The sequence below is a fragment of the Melospiza melodia genome, chromosome 1 (genome assembly GCF_035770615.1).
Source record: "Melospiza melodia melodia isolate bMelMel2 chromosome 1, bMelMel2.pri, whole genome shotgun sequence".
NCBI classification, from domain to species: domain Eukaryota; kingdom Metazoa; phylum Chordata; class Aves; order Passeriformes; family Passerellidae; genus Melospiza; species Melospiza melodia.
In genome coordinates, this window is record NC_086194.1 from 137,797,809 (window position 1) to 137,818,315 (window position 20,507).

Consider the following 20,507-nt stretch of genomic DNA (forward strand, 5'->3'; position numbering starts at 1 on the left):
CCCCGGCCTGCCTCTCCTGGGCTTGTCTTTTCCACTTTTACGGACTTGACCGGTTTTAAGGATTTTATGCTTTAAGCCCATCTCCTGTTTTTCTCTTCCAGCCCCAAAGGTGAGCCGGACCTGGTCCCTGTGGAGGGCGAGGGGCGGCCGCACGGGGCAGGGAGAGCCCCGCCGCTGGGACCCGCGGCGCCCACCGCAGGAGCGTCATCCCAGGCCCCTGGAACGCGCCGAGGGTCGTGGCCTCCCCCTTTTTTTGGCAAAAATTATCCATCTTTGGATACTAAATGGCAAAATGCTGCAACTTCATTGCAGCTGGGAAATGAAGTGTAAAGTGGGGATCCCCGCTAATGCCTTGGAGCACCTCATCCTTAACATAAATATGCAGTAATGAAAATATATTCACTCTGCCAGGAGAAAGGTTGATTTCAATTTCACCACCCTTAGTCCAACTTTGCTGCCCAGCAGTGAGTTTGATTATGAAAGGTAAAGAGTTCATTGCTGTTACTGTATTTTGTATTTTTAGTAGCACCTTTTCCTTGTATTAGGTTTCCTTTGAGATCTCTCTGGCCTACTTATGCTAAAAGCCTTATTTCATCTAATATACAATTAATAAGGCATGCTTAGGTCTAGTGAAAGGTTTACAAAACTTTGTTCCATATTACTTTCCCCTTTTCTGGCCTTCTACAGTTAATACTTACTTTTTGATCAGCATTTTGTTAATATCTAACCATGCCTTGGACTCTTATACACTACTGAAATGTCTACAGGTATCCCCCTCAGCTTTCCAAACGTGAAAAACATCTGCCTAGCTAAAAGCAGATAGGTAAAGAGTGGGAGGAGGGGGTTTTTTGCCCCCCCCCCCCCTCCAAAAAAGAAAAAAGGTAAAAAAAATTGCAGAAACTCAAGGGACTGAATAGGGAATACAAGCTTGCAGGGAGAAAGTATTGGAGGAAAGAATAAAAACTGGGAAACGGGTGTGTGAGCAGTCAAGAGTATTTAGATGTGGGTATCTGGGCAAGGAGGTGTGAGGAAGTGTGGGCTTACTCTGGAAGAAGAAGAAAAAGCAAGCTGGAAATACAGCAAGAAACAGAGAGAACAGAATATGGAGGAGACACTAACAACAGGTTTAAAAAAAACCACTCCTTTTGTTTCTGGGCAGAGCTTCCATGGGAAATATTTGCATGCAAATCTTGGTTCATGTAATCCAACCATGGGTGGTAGGAGACAAACAAAGCTAAATCACAGAAAGTTCATGCAGTGATTTTAAACACCACTTCATAATTTTTGAGCACTTACTTTTGCCATCTCAGAATTCTTCCTACTTAGTGTTTCATCTGTGAAAACAAAAAGAGCAAGAGAATACAGATACTTTTCATTAGACTGATCAGCTGAGCAACTCATAGCTTCTAACTCGCTTTTCTACAAAATTCATATTGTGATTTTGGCTTCATATATGAACAAAGTCAGTTATACAAGCAGTTTCAATGATTTCCTTCAGGACTCAATTACAAAAATATCTGTAAATTTGAGGGTTTTGTTAAAAATTCTTCAAATGAGGCTGCATTAGTAAGACTAATGAGAACTCCTCTCTGACAAAGAAGATGTGATATCAACAAGGCTTCCTTCAGAGGTGCCAGCATGTTGGATACTTGACCCTTCAAGAGCAATTAAGACCTGTTGCAAGATGAAGCTTGTAAGTAAAGTTTTTGTTTTGTTTAATTACATCTGGAAAAGAGCTCAAGTGTCTGAAAGCTCTGTTTAAATAAATTATGCCTGTTTGTAAACTTTGCCTTGTTTGTGTCCTTGGACCAGGATGATTACTCTTATAAAAAAAGACTTGAAAATGTGACAGCAGCTCTTTGATGTTTCCTTTTGGCATATCCCTATGCCTTTTAACAGATTGCTGGAAATTGCAGTCCTTCAAGAGAATATTTACATCTGAGTAAAACCCAGATAATACTTTAACAGGTCTGTGAAAAGTGCTCAAGAGGCAAGGAGGCAACTATCTTAGATTGACTGTCACATACACATGCACTTGTGCTTCTTTCTTTGACAAGATTCTATAAAAACTGTAAAAGGGTTTTGAGTTTCAACCCTACAGAAGTAGTTGTATGTTTTTTTTCTGTGAATGATATGGATAAATAGAAAGACCTTTTCTTTCATGCACATGCACTTAAGTTAACATTAATATACAAGTTTCATTAGGATCACATAAATGCTGAACACTTAATTCCAGACATTGATGGTTGCAGGAGGTTAGCATCTCCATTAATTAAGTTCTAGTTAACTTGCTCAAACTTGTGCAGAGAACATGGAAAATCATGGAATGTTTAATTTTCAGATCTTTGATTTTTAGGAATTTTTAGGAATATTTGAAACATGTAAATGCAGACTTGTGAATCAGGAAATCAAGATAAATATTGGGAGAGTTGAGTTATGGTGCCAAACATTGCTCTTTCCTCTTGCCTATTTAGTCAAAGAAGTACACACCAGATAAAGCAAAGTAACCCCACATCCCCAATAGAATACAAGTATTAATTCTACAAGATTTCACATATTCCAGGGTGAACAGGTGTTTGGTATGAATTACAATATTTATTAACTAGAGAGACATGATATTCCATGTACATGAAAAAAATATTATCTATCACTCTGGTATTTATTATGTACAGGTAAAAAAATCCAAAATCCCTCCAAACCAATAGTCCTGTACAAGCAAATTTCCAGTGAAATCCAGAGCAGACAGTCATATCACTTCAAACTTGTCATAGGAATCTGTTCATGTAAAGAACTGGAATATTATTGTTTGGAACTGGAATATTATTGTTAAATCTTTGAAGCTAAGCAAAGTTGAATTGAGATCTCACGACTGTATCTGAAGGGTGACCATTTTGTACAGCAAAAAAGGAATGTAAGCCAGGAAAAAGGAATGTCACCCTTCTCTGAATCCATTCTGTAAGAATACTTCAGCATAGTAGTGCTGAAGATGTCAGCCTTTCACTGAAACCCTAAAGTGTAGCAGATCTGGTTGCAGTGTATATTTTCTGATTTTTCTGTCTTAATTTCTCCATGACCCATCCTCCTGTTTGTCTGCTCAGTGGTGCTGATAGCATTGTTTGAAACTACCTCAAACCTTTTTCTATTGCACTGGACCAAAAGCTTGTAACATACTGTGTAGCAAGGTTGGTTGGTGACTCAGTGACTTAGTAACAGCCTCTGAAAGTCTTGCTCTGTAGTGTAATTCAGCAGTCTCAGCTGGTAGGTATATGGCAGAGAACTTATCTTTCATTTTACACCACAATAGACTATTTGCAAAGCAACCTTGGTGTAAAAATAATTTTTAAAAAACATGTAATTTAAGCACAGCCCAAGCTTCTACTTAAACTAAACCTACTTTGCTCTGTAAGACACTGCAATCCTCAGTGTGTGATGAGATAATGAAAAACATTCAAGGCCAGGAACTGGCAGGGTCACTCAAGGACTGAGTGAGCTGTGAAGTCTTTGATCCTGCTCTCTTGCTGTAGCAAGAGTATGAATCATCTGCACCAAACTGCATGCTTATTCACTGCCAGGTTCATGGACATCCCCTTGAAGTCTGAGCATGTTCTGAAAGCAATAAGGACTCGGTAGACCCAGCCCTGTCACATGTGTAATGTGCATCACACTCTATATAAGGGGAGAAAAGACTTGTGTAGGTTCCTTAACTCTCATCTCTTCCTCCTACTCTGCTATCATAATTTTCCTTTCATATACTGAATTAAAAATGGGTCTATGCTACCTGCAATTTGTATTGTCTTAACACACAGGAAACTTCAAGATGAGTCATTGACAACTTAATTTCATTTAACATCAGCTTCTCTGTTTCCAGCTGAAGGCAAATCATCTCCACTGAATTTCCTAAAGTACATTTATTAGCATGTGAAAGCACTGTCCACTGCCTTGATGGCATAAAGCTTCGCAGGCTTGGGCATCAATATTTTACTTACAAAAGAGCCCAAGGGTGAGAAGCCACATTAGAATCCTAGCCTGTGGATACATTTCTACTCTTCCTGAAATGGTACCCATCCTCTTTGCTGATCACCAGGGATCATGATGAGGTAAACCTGAGGGATTAGAAATACTACCCAGTGTGAACTAAAATTGGATTATAATGTGTCTGCAGCTGGTGGCATGTCATAGAGTCAGTTTAGACTGGAAAACTTTCTGCAGGGTAGGCACCAATGTCAGCTCTTCAGTATGGCTGCTGTCACTGGGATTTGTCAAAATTTTTTGCCCTTTGTAAGACAGCAAAGTTGTGGAAGTCCAGAGAACAACTACTTTTAAATACAGTCTGTTGATATAATTTCAGAGGAAATGTGCAATTTTCAAGAGTGTTTTTCCAGAAGCTGTGTTGAGAAGTGACTGTCAATTGTTGGCTGTTGCAAGTTAACAATTGACAGGTTTTAGATGATGAAATCAATGTGGCCCAGTTTCCAGTGGACCAGTGTTTCAAGTTCCTTCAGCATCCTTGGCAGATGGTGGAGGCCTGCTGCCTTCTCTGTGTGGGTTGTTCCTGGAGGAAGATCCTCTGCCTGACAGGGACAGGGGTGCTGTGCTGGACCCACACACGGGCTGACTCGTGAGCCTGTGTGGACAGGAGAGAGGTTAGGGCAGTGGAACTCGTGCTGCAGATCTCCTTTCCCCAAGCATTATACTTTGTAAGGACTAAACACCTTTGGGCCCTTGCCTTTCTGTCTGCAGTCAACATTAGCTTGGGTTCAAAAGTTATAAGAGAGAGACAGACAGGTCAGAGTCTGACAGACAGAGAGAGGGCCAGGAAATGTGATCCCATTTATTTCCTTGAGAATAAATGAAATCATACACAAAACTGTAGACTGTATGGTGGAGGGTGGGATTTTCCAAAGCTCCTAGACCCAGCATGGTAACTTTATTTATGCACTCATCTTAACTCAGATTAAAGGAGAATTAGGAACCTAAGTAAGAGTTAAAGTCTAACCTAAATGACTCTAATAGGATTTGCTGTATCAATTGATTAGCCTTAACCCCACTTGCTGTATTTAAAATGGTAGATGATAGGAGTTTTAGCACTGATTTTGAAGAGTCTACCATTTTATAAAGCTTATATAAAAGCAATGGTGATGCCTGAAAACCTTGAAAAATGTACAACATTATGTGTCCTAATTCACACTCTGGTAAAAATGTCACTGGGGAAACAAAGCTTTAGGTTGCTGACAAACAGCAATGATGAAGCAATGCTGGTATAAGTTTTTGCAGAAGTAAAAATAAATAAAATAAATATTGGGTAAGAGATCCCTCATTTTCTATAGCCAGTTAAAACATACAGTGTGTCAGAGAAATGTTGCAAAGGCACAATCAAGGGAGGCCCTCATTTGGTTTTCAATACTTTTACGTGCAGGGTGTGCAGCAAGGAGCCATATGTTGTGGTAGATAAGGTGCACTGACACTGTCAGGACCTGTGAGCAAATTCTGGCTGATAACTATTTGCAGCAAGGATTGCAGATGAAAGCAGAGTGATGAGAAGTAGAGATGTAATACCTTTGTCTGCTGGGAAATGTAAAACTAAGACTGGTATGACTCACTATCAAAATTAATTTCTCCCAGTCAAATGGAAAGCAAATTTCATCTGTGGGACCAATATTTTACTTTCAGGATTTTTTTTCACAGAAAAGTTGTTTTAAAGACTAATTAGCTTTAAAATGCTATTTCTTTAAACTGTGAACAAGGACTTTTTTGTATGTTTTTCAAATAACAAGTTATTTATAGTGAATGTAAATAAATCTGTCCAGAGGACAACCAACCATTACTGCATTCTGAGATTAAAAAATTTGCTTTCATTTTGTATTGTAAACCCCAAAACCTATGAGAGCATTCTGTATCAAAATATTTGTTTTTGAATTTAAAATGTCAGATGGATATTTACAAACTGTATTTGCACTGACTAGATCATCAGCATTGGACATTTCAGGACAAAAATTCAAACTGGCAGATCTCTCTACATGCAGATTGGTAATTCTCTGTGAAAGCTTTGAGTTTAAATGAGGAATACCTTCTTCAAAGAAATGATTCTGAGTAGTTTTATTGCAAAACCCAGATGAATGGCTTGATTTTCAGAAGTGCTTGAACTTGCACAAAGTATCAAAGGAGGATATAGGGCTTCTCAAAATTATGTCTATCGAGAAGCTTAGCTCTAGGAACTTATAAAGAAGTTGGGCAGAGTCTAAGCAGTGCAAATAGTTTGACCCATGTAAATTCTAAGCATTAGGGTATTATTTGCCCATCTCTCTGACAGTAAAACCAAAGCTAATAAATAACCACATTGCATCATAATTTCTTGCTACTTTCAGGGAAATCCTGTTTACTTTGACCCTTGCCTGCCAAGTGAAACAATATTTGAGTCCTTCAGTGAGATATAAACTCCAATCCAGGTGGGCAATCACTGGGCACTAACTGACTCAGATGAGTTAATAAATGAATTAGGTATTTTTATTCTTGATTTTCTTCACTTTCTTCAGTAAATTTAACTAGAAAAGAATGCTTTCAAATTGCTGACAATATTCATATTCATTATCTCAATGCAGCACCATTGAAGGAAGCATGCATGAGCCATTTCTATCTTCTGTCAATGTGAGCCATTTCTATCTTCTGTTAATGTTCTCCTTTCTTTTAGTGCATGAAGGTAGCCAGAGGACAGACCTGTCCCTAGGCAATGAAATAAGTCTTCCCTGTGATGTCTGGGCAAGGGAACTCAGTGTCGTGTCAGTGAAATTCAACAAAAGGCATGAGCACAGAACGACTTAAAAGGTAGATCCATGCTGTGATTAACCTGAAAAGACACCTGTGATTCCAAAAAAAAGCATGCAAAAAGGTGAATAATATGCATTGATGGAGCTACTAATATGGTTGATGTTGCTCTGTTCTCTTAGGTTCTGTGCAGATGCAGAATGAGTTTGTCTCTGGCCTCAAGCAGTCTATATGTACATATAAGACACAAAAAGAATTAGACAGAGGACAAGAAAACAGTGGAACCATACAGTCAAAATAAGAAGCCTAAATTATTGCATGGCTGCAGCCTAGTTCTAGGGAAGCTTAGAAATGGCCTAGATGAGAGCTTCAAGGAGGGGCTGAAAGCAGCAGATTCATTTTGAAGAGCTTTTCCCAACAGTAAGGCAGAAGCTGCCCTGCACCAATTTCTAACTCATTGCTAAAGAAATGCTGATGCCATAGGTTAAAGAGCCACAGTAAATGTGTTTTAATTTGAGGATAAGCATCTTAGGTGTGATGTCACAGATAAATTGGAGTCTACAGAAACACACAGGGAGCTAACACTTTCAGATGTGCACAGCATACCAGCCATGTGGGTGGGGTGTGAGCAGGGCAAGACTGAATTTGACAAAACCAGAACAAGGTCTCAATAAATGAGACAACCATAACATGAGTGAGAAAATGAGAAATTCAATCCTGGACACTTTTTTAAAAATAATTCACTTTGTGAATTATTAAAAAATATAAAGGTATGATCTAGCAATGAAGACACAGAAGAGCTTGATGTTCAAGTACTGCCAAAATGACAGGCAGAAGAATGACATCTCCACAGCAGCAAGGGTTAAGCTGTGAGGATGAGGTTGTTGGCTAATCATTCATCAGAGGAAGCCTGGGAGCCATATGAATATATTAGTTGCCAGATAAATGTCTTGGTAGTGAGAAGTGGATGTGATAACCCTAAAAAAGCATGACCAATTGCATAGAAATAAATGGTATTTGATATATATCAGGCACATATAATTTGATATATATCATGGCAATACAAGCACAAAACAGATCACATACTGTAGTCTATCTCAGAACTGTTACTAGTCATCTCTGTCCTGTAGCAAAGAAGTAAGGCATGTCATCTTTGATTTCTAACAGTTATTTCCATCTCATATTGAACTATTTTTAGACTGAATGGGTAAAAAGTTTTGCTTCCAAACAGAAGTAATATGGTCTTAATGCAGATATCTAGTATGCCCTGTTACTAACCTCTTTTTATCTGGAGAGACAGTCATTCACTCCAGCTTTTTTGTTTGCTTGTTTGTTTGTTTTCCTTACATATTCAATGTTTAATTCATCACAAACACCTTGATTCTTCATCCTCTTTAATCATCTTCATTCTGTGAGAGAGCCTGGTGAAAAAGTACAGAAACTATGCTTTTAGGACATTTTTACCTGCTATTTCTCTAGTTTTTAAAAAGCTAAGAAACTTATTTTCTCCCATTTGCAAAGGCTGTGTGTCCTGGCTTTCAATTAAGGCATAATTCTGCAATCCTGTTGCCAGACTGACTTCTTTGTAAACTCACCATTTTCTGTCTTACAGATCACCTCAGAAAATGTTTCTAAAACACCAACACCACCCAGTTATGTAGATTTACACTGAAAAGGTAAATCATCAGAGTATGCTCCTTCTTCACCTTGATTTGAAGATGAGCTACTTCCTGAGACTGGCACAGGGAGTAGCTCCCTCCCTACTCTGAGGAGTCACAGAACCAGGGGCTTCTTTCTTTGCTCTGCTGAGATGATAAACTACTGTTCTGGACCTAACTATGCAGCGGACTCACGTAGTCATGAACAAGGATTTTATCAGCTCCTTCAGAAGAAAATGAAACAGAAGCAGTAAAATAAGAGCTAAGTTGTTAAAACTCACCTCAAACATAGTGAATAAATAAGCTAAATAAAGAATAAAATCTACAACCTGATCTACCCAAATGTGACTTCTGGTTTAAAAGAGAGACTTTGATTTTGGTAGTTAGGCAAATTGAGAAAAGGAGTACAAAACTAAAACTGGTGATAAACTTTACCAGCAACAACAAACTGAAGAAAGAAAATAGTGTCTTAATAAAAAATGTACATCCATTTCAGATCTACAATAACAAAGAAAATGGGGAGGAAGCTTTTGAACAATCAACTTCATATTAATTAAGGGCTGCACTATCATTTTCTAATTTACATATTTCAGATTATGGATATCATCATTATTCCAAGATACAAAACAGATAATTAAGCCAATTTTTTCACGTCCTGTAAATTATCTGTCCACAAAATGCTGAGTTTCTGATTAATTTCTTCTCTATAGCTTTCCAGTGACCCAAATCCTTAATTTTCTTGAAGATCAATATCCTTAGGCTATTTCTTCATAGACTACACTTTAAACAAGCAAAATACTTTACATGATGTGGACGTGTAAAGGTGAAAGGTTAGCTTCCCATGTACACCATCCTAGTTTGTACACCTTACTCTGCTTCCCACCCTTGTTGTGAAAAGGGCCTTTGCGCTTTGGCCATGAGCAAATCAGACTGCTGCACCTAAATGACAGATGAAATCTCACTGCAGTGCATTTAGCAGTAATCAGGTCTGAATTCTCCAGGTTCACATGTACACCCTTTAGAGACCTTAATAACAGCCTCTCAAGAATCTCTTCAAATTGGCAATTCATACATGCTTTTTCTTCATATAGTAATTTTAAACAATTTTCTATGAATAACAGAAACTTGACTAACTCTAAATTTGTTCTGTGTCTCTTAAACTACTCCAGGTGTGGTTAATTTGATTTTCCTAATCATCAGTAACTCCTAGTGCAGAACCTCCAATTCCTGCCCCACCCAAAGTCCTACCCTGAGTTTCCCATTGGGTTCCCCCACTTCAGTTCTTCAGCTCCCTCATCCCAGACCTGAAGCCCTTCTAGACCTGCCCCATCAATCAGATCCCTCTCATGGTGTTACCTTTGCCAACTTAACTCCCTGGGCAAGATTTGAACAGGTGGTTCAAACCTGAGCTGCATAGGCAAGAAAAAAGGATAGGCACAAGTTCAGTGTGTTTCCTCCTTCTCCATCCACCCTCCTCTTACCATATGAATTAAAGGAGTTTGATCTTCTGGGGTCTGCAAGAAACAGAGAAATGTCTTTTGAAAGGCACTTCCCTCAAAACCACATGCTGAAGGAGGCCTGGATCACCAGAATTTCACCTTCAAGGCAGGAGAGGAAACTGGAATGGCCTGAAGTCTGCACGTGTCACAGCTTCTCCTGGAAGCTGCAGGAACTTCAAGTTCCCACTGGGGCACTGGACAGCAGTTTGACAGGGAAGCAGTGTTAGGAGCAAATAATTTTGCCAGCAGCTTTTATTGTCAGATTGCAAGGTAGGAGAATTATTGGGCTACTGGCTGGTGCACAGCTAACCAAGAAGTCTGGGGCAGCTGTACTTTTTTTACAGCTCCAAAAAAGCTGATTTACATTAGAATGTGTGATTGCACAGCACATGGTTAAAGAATAACTTGAGAAAACAAGCCTTGGTCTCTACAAGGAAATTGGAATAGTGTTCATAATTCATAGCTGCATAACTGGCCATAGGGGCCTTCCTGCCCCTTCCCCTGGCCGCGTGCTGTAACATCACAATAGTCTTCCTATATTCCTTGTTAGAAGTTAAACTTCTCCTCTGAGTGATGAAGCACTCAGGCAATGCCAAGATTTGTCTTTATTTAATGTATTTAAAGAACTAATCCAAATCACTTTGAGTCTGGACATAAACTTTTTATTCAAATGCCAAAAATACTAATGGAAAACAACCTATTCTGAGGGTGCCAAGGGTGAAGACCCACTGAAATTTATAATGGAGAGCAGTACATTTCCATAATGGTGAACATCTAGTTTTACTTCTGAAACAGAAAACTCAGTTCTGGAAAAGGAGGAGCCCAAGCACTTGGATAGAAATCTTATTTCTATTGCCAAGAATATTTGTGTTGGAGTGTTGACTAAGGAATTATAATTTAATATTTCTTAGTCACTACGATTTCCAGTTGCCCCTGTATTTCAAGCACCACCTAGTGGATCTATTTTAAAGCTACCAAAACAAAAGCAAGGAGCAAAATATTTTTTCAAGGTGTGAATAGCAGCTGTCAGCCTCCCCTCTTTAAAACTTGCTATTTGATTGCTTGTTCATAGCAAGTCACAACAGTGATTTAGTGCTTGAAAAAAACTAAGTTAATACAGGTGAACAAGTACTGCTTAGTATGCACAAAATTTGGCTCTTACTGGGGCTCAGTGTAGGACATCCTCTTCCCAATTCATTATGCCCAGAACATTAAGATGGATATGTTCTTTAATTTTCAGAATTTATTGAGTAAAGAAAAACAAACTTCTTCCTCTAAATGGAAGCAAGTAAGAAAGACTGAGTAGTCATTATTTTAATACAGGAAAATAACTAACGTAAGAAAGAAGGTATTTTTAATCTTGTTTACCAGGCAGTCAAATGTGGCCATATAATCATGTAAGCATATAATTTTTAAAATGCAGTATATTAAGCTTAGAAACACTTGATAGATGTCCTATCTGAGCAATTACCTACAACAAATATAACATTAATCAATACACTGTTTGTTAAAATTTTTATTCTCCTTGCTAATTTAATTATAGAGGGATGGTTACTTATTTAAAATTCTGTATTTGATCTGAACAGCAAATCTTAATGTATTTAATTCATGCATTACATATTACCTATGAAAAGCATTTTTTTGCAAGACCTCAGAATTAGTGTTGCAAGAAACTGAGATTTGATTGAAAATAAGAAAAACTGGGATCTTTAAAGTGATGGGTGATCAGCCTAAAGTAAACTAAATTTACCTTGACACAGGAATGGGACCAAACCTTGAGTGCCTTGTCTAATTAGGGAGCTGAATTCCAGACCTTGCAGTTGAGATCAGAAAACAGAAATGGCCATGACTAGGCAACTAAAATAGAAAGAATACTGTTAAGTGTCACTGTAAGAGAAAGCCTGTCATGCCAGAATCAGCATGAGCGTTTATAAGTTGCAGGTACTGATCTCAAAGATCAAAACAGCTGAAAACAGAAATCAGTGAAGTAATTGAAAGCAAAAACCACTGCTTAGGAAAAAAAAATCCTGAGCTGTCTTCCCTGTAAACACTTTTGAGTGGACTAGAATTAATGGTGTTGGTCCAGCAGCTGATCAGACATTTGGCTACATAAGTTAATGAAAAGCTTTAAAAATATGGACAGCCTCTATATCTGGAATGAAATATAGCAAGGATTGTATATCTCTCTTTGATGAGGCTTTTAAAATAAAAATGGTTCACAATAGCCAATGGCTTATGGGTTCCATCATCTAATTAGCTATTTCATCTGTATTTTATATTTATTCATTCAATTAATCTATCTTTAGGGGAAAAAAACGGTCTTAGTTCAAACTTTTGTATATTGAAAGTATTTTTATGCATTTTACACTGAACTCAGAGTCTAGATTTAACTTGGTATTTTACAGGAAGGCATGACAGGAAATAAATCCATTCTTGAAAGTAACACAGAGCTACAAGCCGAGATAAAGAACAGACATTTGTAATTAATGAGGAAATGTAGTTACTATTGGTTGACTGAATACATATGATGAATGTACTATTTACCAATCAACACAATTTTATCTTTATTTTGGAATTGCCTAAGTTGGTTTGGTCTGCATGTGGTACATTACAAGATATCTCTGCTTTAGAACAGAATTTAACTTGCACTCTTCCTACATATACTAAAGGGGGAATCCCGTTTTGGTGCCTATTTGTTCATGGTATTCTTTTGTAAATATCTGTATATTTAAATATAAATAAAACATATTTATTTTGTGCCTAAATAATGTGGTATAAGTACCTTAATCCTGGGGATGCTGAGTGGCTGTGCTGACAAAATAGGTGGAGGCCTTACATATTTTGAAGAAAACAAAACTTCTTCCTTTCCCAGATTTTTATTACTTTAGAGGGGTGCAAACACAAAATATCAAATGTTCTGACTCACAGGTCTCATTCTGACAACATTAACAGAGAACCCATCTTGCATAGACATCCCTTTATAGACAGCAGGCTCTAGACACAGGGTTTGGAGAGAGGGATAGTTTTAATTCTCTCCAGATCTTTCAGAGCAAGTGAGCTTGGAGCTAGTGCTGGAGATAACCTTCCACTCCCTCTTCTTCTGCTTAGCAGCTGACATCTACAGCACTGTGCTGCACAGGTCTTAAATGTGACCACTGTGCAAACCTCACAGCAAAAAGCATCTAGGAAAGAAATGCAAGCACTGCTGAGAGAAGGATTTTAGAAAGTTCTGTAAGGTTATAAAATTGATGAAAATTTCCCAAGTTTAGAACTCAGATTAATGGAATGGGATGTGGTATGGATGCTGGGAGCAAAGCCAAACCACTAAATTTACCAAAGACAAAAGTTGCAGGACTTCTTGAGCAAGAATGAAAACCAGAGAATCCTGTGAAAAAGACCCAACTTTCTGCCATTTCTGAAAAAAAATTGTAAAGGTTATAGGGGAAAAAGAAATAGGGCCCTGCTGTGACATGAAGAACCAGGCAGGAAACATATTTCATTTACCTAATAAAATAATCAAGAGTGCAGGAGTCAAAAGGATGCAGTCACTTGCAGAATAGGACTTCAGAAAAGTTTACAGGTATTTTCCACCACCGTAAACAAAAAATCACAAATTAGGTGGTAAAATTGTGCACCCTCTCCATAATGTATTTAATACTTGTTTTCCAAAATAAGTACCAAAGCAAAATTATGCAACAGGTGACTGTCTCAGCAAATGCACATCATGTCTCACTTTGTTTTAACTACAAAGATTATTCTTGAAGATAATGTCTGAGGTGGAAATCACACAGTTTATCTTTGACATAATAATGGAATTGTTCCTGACAATTTTCCTTGAACATCAGGAAATTATGAAGTTAAACTAAAACTAGAGAATAGCACTCTGTGCATATTCTCAGGCAAGCAGGCCAGCATGTGAGGCTCCTAAAAGACTAGCTTTGTGTATATTTACCTACAGCTCATCAAAGCCAAATCTTCATACAGGGATGAAACATATAAGCAGCTGTGCTGGAGTAAAAATGTCACAGCCCAAATGGAACTAGAGAAACTTTTCTTACTACAGGTCACCTAAAAGTACTTTGACAAACAGGGGGGTATCTAGCAGTGTCTGCACAATAGTTCCATGCTTTTTCTGATCTGGCATATGGAATACCTTGAGACAGGTAGGAATTGTCTGTTTTCTAATGGACTGGGAAAAGTACAGTCCAAATAGTGGTATGATGCAGAGCAGAAGTAACCCAGCCATACAAACTCCATCTACTGGGAACCTTCTGCAGCCCTCAGGCTGTAGTCAGGATGATGGCAGAGCCCAGCTTCAAGCAGGCAATAAGGATGAGCAATTTGTACACCAAAAGATAGATTGCTCTATGTGATTAGGAGCAAAGGCAGTAATTTTACACAAAATATGAGTGATATTTAAACTAAAAAATAGATTGATGGACAGAAGGGTTTCACAGAGAGGATGTAAGTAATAAAGGGGTATATATTTAATTTTTAAGACTTGTTTCATAAGAACAAACGAGAGCAGATCTGTCAGTAACTAGACACAGCCCGCTGTGATATGGCTACATGTTCCCTTAAGCCAAACATCTAGCACACACTGGTATCCAATATACCAATACTTTAGTATACATTAGTATCTCTGTGGAGAAGGGCTTGCCAGTGTGAAAAGCTTCTGTCTTGCCTCATGCTCCCAGATAATGGAGCCCACTAAAAATAACACACTGTATAACAAAGGAAATAAAATCAAAGTATCTAGGAGGTGAAATCATTGTTGGTTAAATGCAACAATTTCTATTTCAAAGAGAGTGTACACTAATTTAGCTGCTTTACTTTGTCACAATGCTATCTTTCAGCTATTACATTCTATTTATTTGTCCATCAATTGTAATTTTTATTCTACGATTATTTACAGTCTATCATACAATTTTGCAGTCCTTTCATACAATGTTTTACTCGACATTCTTTCCTTAGTGCAAACTTGTATTTCCTCATTTCTTAAAAGTGCATCAACCACATTAACATACAGTATAATTTTATCACTTTTATGATCAGTGTATTTTCCAGAAGGCCTGTTGCATATTTTGAAATATGTGTGCATCCTGTCATGTAGATGCTACTATACATTCAGAACTGTTCAAATCTTGTGAAAGAATGCTTGATGGAATCTGAGACCTGCCATGGACTTCAACATAGAAATTAATTTCTCACAGGGGGCAGAACATGTAGTTATTTAATAACTACTGAGTAAATTATATATGACAAAATCTTTATTCCTACATATAATAGCTCAGAACTATTAAGTCTTGTACACACAGAGGGAAATTATTTATCTGCAGCTGAGCTGTTTGTCACTCCTTTGTAACCCATGTTTTGAGGACTTTCATTAATGCAATGATCCTTTCGGCCAGATGAAGATGGTCATTCCAATCTCTTGTCCCCAGCTAAAGCCAAGGGGCAGCTGGAGGAGTGCTAATAACTGGGACATTCTGGCAGGCATGTTCATCAGCAGTCACCAACACCTGAGCTTTGACTTTGTCTCATGAATCATTCACAGATTTTCTTAATCACAGAAAATAATAAAAGCATTGGATATCTGAAGGCCACACAGTCCAGCTTGCTGTTTGGAGATGGTCCATCACCAAGGCTAGATCATAATGGACTGATGTATTTTTTATATTGAGACAGGAGAAACAGAAGAATACTAGTAGCATGTATTTTCTACTTATTTAACAATTATTTTCATATTTCTTCTGAGCTACAGTTCAGCTACACTGAGAAACAGAGGCAGCAGGCTATTTACAGTTTGCCTCTTGTCTAGTATTAGTTTTTAAGATTATTGGAGCCACTTTCTGTGTGTAGCCAAGACTAGACAAAGCACCTGTTTTACAGTCCAGGGACAACCTTGGAGATGTAGAAGAAAATCATGGTGGTTTTTTCACATTTTAATGGTTAAGAAGAGAAACTCTTCTTTTTCTGAAAGAGAAACTCTGCATTTTCTGAACACTTCAGAACTTTTGTATTAAATCTCAATCATTCCCAAGAAATTGTTACCATAAAGTTTTCCTCACTTAAAAAACAATACAAATGTTCTACTTCTGGTTTTGTCCAGTGAAGCTAAAGAGAAAAAGGTATCTCAAAATGGTAAATGCAGTCATCCTTTAAGTTTGCTTTTAGGTTGGCACAATAACTATGCTAAAAGCAGTAATGGGAAAATCCAAAAGGTTTTGCTGAATGTAACAGGGAAGACTTTGATAAGGACCTACTGATTTCAAGGTTAAACAAAAGAAGACTGTCCTCCTCCTGAGCACTGTTGCAGTCTAGAGTTTTCTCCATTTCTAGAAGGGCCCCAAGTCCTTTCCAGGGTCATGAACACATGTCCATCTGATATGCATTTCAAAGAACCATGAGGAAATGGAGTCCTGATGAAAATATTCCTGTTGGTTGGCACTCCCTGTCCAATTAAGTCAATTCAGAAAACTGCCAGCAGAGTGGCCTAGAAATGGCTCCACTGGCACCAACTCTGCAAGTCATGCACACAGATGACGCAGACCTTCAGCACAATAATCTGATGGCAAAGCGTGGTGGAATCAAACCATCACAGCTCAGATCACAAACAATATTCCTGAACCTAACTACTGGGTGATGGAAAATTAGAGGGGATAAAAAAGAGGCCTAAAAGCATTTTGAAAAATGAACCGCATATATTTCCAAAGTCTCTAGAGCCACATAAGGCCGGAACTTGAACTATAATATTACAGAACTAATTGCCACAGAGCATTCCAGTAAGTCCTCAGAGGCTTGCATTATTCCCCATCAAAAAGGTTCATTTGAGCCTAAGCTTGCAATGCAGACTGGAATCCTGCTGAACTTGCACTTTCTTTAAGGATAATTTTCACTCTACCACATTCCTAATGGTATAGATAAGGAAGAACAATGTAGAACCACTTGCAAGCACAGACACCAACATTATCAAAAACTGGAAATATTTGCAGCATGTTGGACTTTTGTCATACAAATCACAGCAACCATGATAAAGTGAATAAAAAAATCATAGTGCTTTTACTTATTTCCCTATTACATTGAATATTTAACTAAATAGATGTTATTAAGTCACCATGGGCCAGCTCTATCTCAAAGGCACTTCTACAAAAGAAGCACTGCTTAAAACTCCAAATATTCAAAAACTACTGTCAGCCTCATAAAATAAGTGGCCTTGGATCAAAACCAATGAGATGTTAAGTAGTAAATTTGAGTTTTCTTTTCCTGATGCCCATTTTTAAAGTTTTTGGCTGCTTTCTTTCCAGACTTCTTTGTCTAATCCAGAGGGTCAAAACCATTTAAAACACTGGCATTTTAATATCATTTTATGATTCCAAAAATAGAGGATTAAGCCACATTTCCTGGATCACAGAATAAAATCTTAAGAACTGCCAATTTGCTATGAACCAGATGGTTCAAAGGCTGTTGTTTCACTGGACCAGATTCCCTAATGTGCTTCTGTGGCTGATCCTTTTTGAGTGTTGCTGATGTCAAATTTAAGGTTCCTAAGATTGCAACTGGAATTCTCAGTGCCATATTCATCACGTAACTTGGTGGGATGTACCCATGGCCAGTAGTCCCCATGACCTAAGAAATGCTGAGATCTGAATTCTCTCATCACAGGGAAGAGATTAGAAGCCACATTTCTCAAAGCAGTATTAACATCACCACACCAAAATGCATTCCAAGACAAGTTATTTCACTGTGGCTAAATGAAATCAGGATAGAAGATGCCAGGAAAATAAACAAAAAACCCCAGCAAACCAAAGGCAGAAATGAATGCCTAGCCTATCAGTAAGCAGTCTGTCTAACGTGGGCACTCCTCCCAGAGCCTGTGCTCTGTTTGCCTCATTTGACTCACAGTAAACTCACTGTTTACTTTTCTTCTGCCTATTCAATCTTTTTGTATGTACATTATAACACTTCACTAAGAAGTGAAAATTCCCTCGTGCCATACCTGCCTATGGATTAGGAAAACTGTAAAAAAGAGAAAGAAATATGATTTGAAAGACTGAATCTAAGGGTTCCACCTACTTCTTAACTGTTGTGCTAGAGGCAGGAGTGCAGTCTAACTTGTGGATAGTGTTTTAAGTGTCTTATCCAAAGTTTAATTTGCAGATCTACTAAAGACCAACTAGTTCATCCAGGTGTCATAAAAGATCAACTTTAACCTTGCGAGCTCCAATTTAAATCCATGGTATTTTGTCCTTATCCTTGATGTTTGAAATGCATAAAAATATTTGATTACTTTCTTTTGATATCCTAGCCTCATTCTTCTCCTTCTAACCCAACCAAGGCCATTTCTTTCAATCTTTTCTTCTAGACCCTATTTTCCACATCAGACCTACATCATCCTTGTTGCTTCCCTCTGTAGTGTAGGGTGTTCCTTCATGGGGAGCGGTCAAAGTCACAGACTCTACTGCAACAGAGTAAATTAGCATTCTGCAAGTCTTACATACACAAACTCTGGGAAACTTCCAGTAAAATGTTCACATTTTGACAATTTTAAGAAATTATTTGCCACTATAAACTGACTCTTCATCCAGAAGTGTTATTTCCTCAAGATCACTTTGTGCAAATGTTAAAAAAAAAAAAGCCAAAACAGAAAAAGAATGCTTTAATTTGAGAAGGAAAAAACACATGCAACCAAGTTTTAAAAGGGACTTAGATTCAAGGTCATGAGGTATGCACCTTCCCATTGCTCTGACAGGTATGTTTACACAATTGTATTGGATTTAAGGCATTCTCTCCCTCAGACTCTCAGCAGCATATTAACTACAATGCTGACTTTTCTGATTCAAGTTTATAAATACTTAATTCTCCCTGGAGCGTTGTTGAAGTGGTCTTGGATTTTACCGATGGCTGCTGCAGGAAGCCCCTACACAATTGCCAAACTTCTCCCATCACTTGAATCACACTGTAATTCATTAATGATGGAGTTGAAAGCAGCTAGGTAAAAAATCTGCATTTAATGAAGCATTGTGTGTTCTCCCACCAAACCTGTACTACAGCACAGGTACCTGGGCAGGAGCAGAGCAGAGGAGTGGGAGTTTGCAGGATGTGAAAAATGCCAATCACTTGTTTTTAAAATTTTAAAAGTTGAATAGTAATAAAGTGGTTACAAAAATTGGAATATAATTAGAGTAATAAAAATTTGGACAATTAGGATTTAGGACAATATGAGACAATAAAAACAGAGTTACAAACAGTCCAGGTACCTCTTTCTGGGCAAAATAAGTCTCAAAAAGGACACACATTAACAGAGGATTAACCCTCAAAAGCAATAGCCTGTTGCATATTCATACATCTCATACATGATGCATGAATTCCATTCAAACAAAGGATTCTGTCTAGTCAGTGTCAACTTCTTCCCATTAATCCTAATGGCATCTTCATGGCTGAGCAAGGTGGGAAGCAGTTCGTTTCTTCTGATAATGGAGCAATAAATTCATTTTGTCTGAAAGATTTAGGTGTCCTGTGGCTGCTATCTCGGTGCGAGTCCCCTCTTTAAAAAAAGTATCTTCCATAGCACAGTTTCTGTTTTAACATTATGTTATAACCTAAATCTATATTTAACACACTACTTAAGAAAATTAACACAGCATAACTTTCTAACAAAACACATATAATATTCATTTTAATATTTGCGAAAAGCCAATTATAAAACACGCATTTGTCACACAGGATAAAGGGTTATGAGCAGGCATTGTCAAAGTGAGCTCACCTGCCTGAGCACGCAGACAGCCGGGGCTCTGACCCCAGGCAGCACCACCGACCCCGCTGTGCAGGTGCCAGCGGCACCCAGAGTGCTGTGTCCACTTCTGGGCTCCACAGTGCAAGGGAGCTCCTGGGGCCGGCCCAGTGGAGAGCTAGAGCTGGTTCAAGGGTCTGGAGCATGTCTTCCATGAGGAAAGGCTGAGGGGCGGGCCTGCTCAGATGACTGAGATGACTGAGGGGGGCTCATCAGTGTGTATCTCAAGGGAGGGTGTCAACAAGATGGATCCAGGCTCTTCCTGGCGATGCCAAGCAACAGGACAAGAGGCAAGAGGAACCGATACACAGCAGCTCCACTTAAATGTGAGGAAGAATTTCTTTATTGTGTGAGTGATCATGCATTGGGACAGACTGCCCCACCTGAAGACATTCCAGAATTGGCTGGATAGAATCCTATGCCATGTGCTCTGGGATGACCCTGTTTGAGCAGGGAGGTTGGACCAGATGCGCCACTGTGGTCACTTCCAACTCGACCTATTCAGTGATTCTGTGACCCAGGAGAGGATGGGTGACAGGAGCGGCCGCGGGAAGGCCGCCTGAGCCCTCCTCAGGCAGTAGCGGCCACTCTGGGCAGCCAGGCTGGGTCGCCTCACGCCGGATGCCCGCCGCCCTCGCCACGCCGCCGTGCCCCAGCAGGCCCGTGGTGGAGCGGAGAGACTTCTCCACATCGGAGAGACTCCTCCACATTTCCCACCGCCGCCTCCCCGGGCATTCGGGAGCCGCACACGCGCTCCCAGGCCGGCGGGGGCGGGAACGGCCCCGGCTCCTTCCG

The 20,507-nt window shown here is 38.9% G+C and overlaps 2 long non-coding RNA genes across 2 annotated transcripts; one reads left to right on the plus strand and one right to left on the minus strand.

The window, feature by feature from the left end:
• The first annotated feature begins 232 nt into the window (after nucleotides 1-232).
• On the plus strand, nucleotides 233-8,691 carry LOC134430321 (uncharacterized). Its single transcript, XR_010030795.1, has 3 exons — nucleotides 233-1,693; nucleotides 6,689-6,886; nucleotides 8,375-8,691. It is a non-coding gene; the product is annotated as an uncharacterized LOC134430321 (long non-coding RNA).
• LOC134430327 (uncharacterized) lies at nucleotides 4,533-20,484 on the minus strand. Its single transcript, XR_010030796.1, has 3 exons — nucleotides 19,686-20,484; nucleotides 8,041-8,183; nucleotides 4,533-4,624 (listed from the first exon to the last, which is right to left on the minus strand). It is a non-coding gene; the product is annotated as an uncharacterized LOC134430327 (long non-coding RNA).
• Between the last annotated feature and the right edge of the window lie 23 nt (nucleotides 20,485-20,507).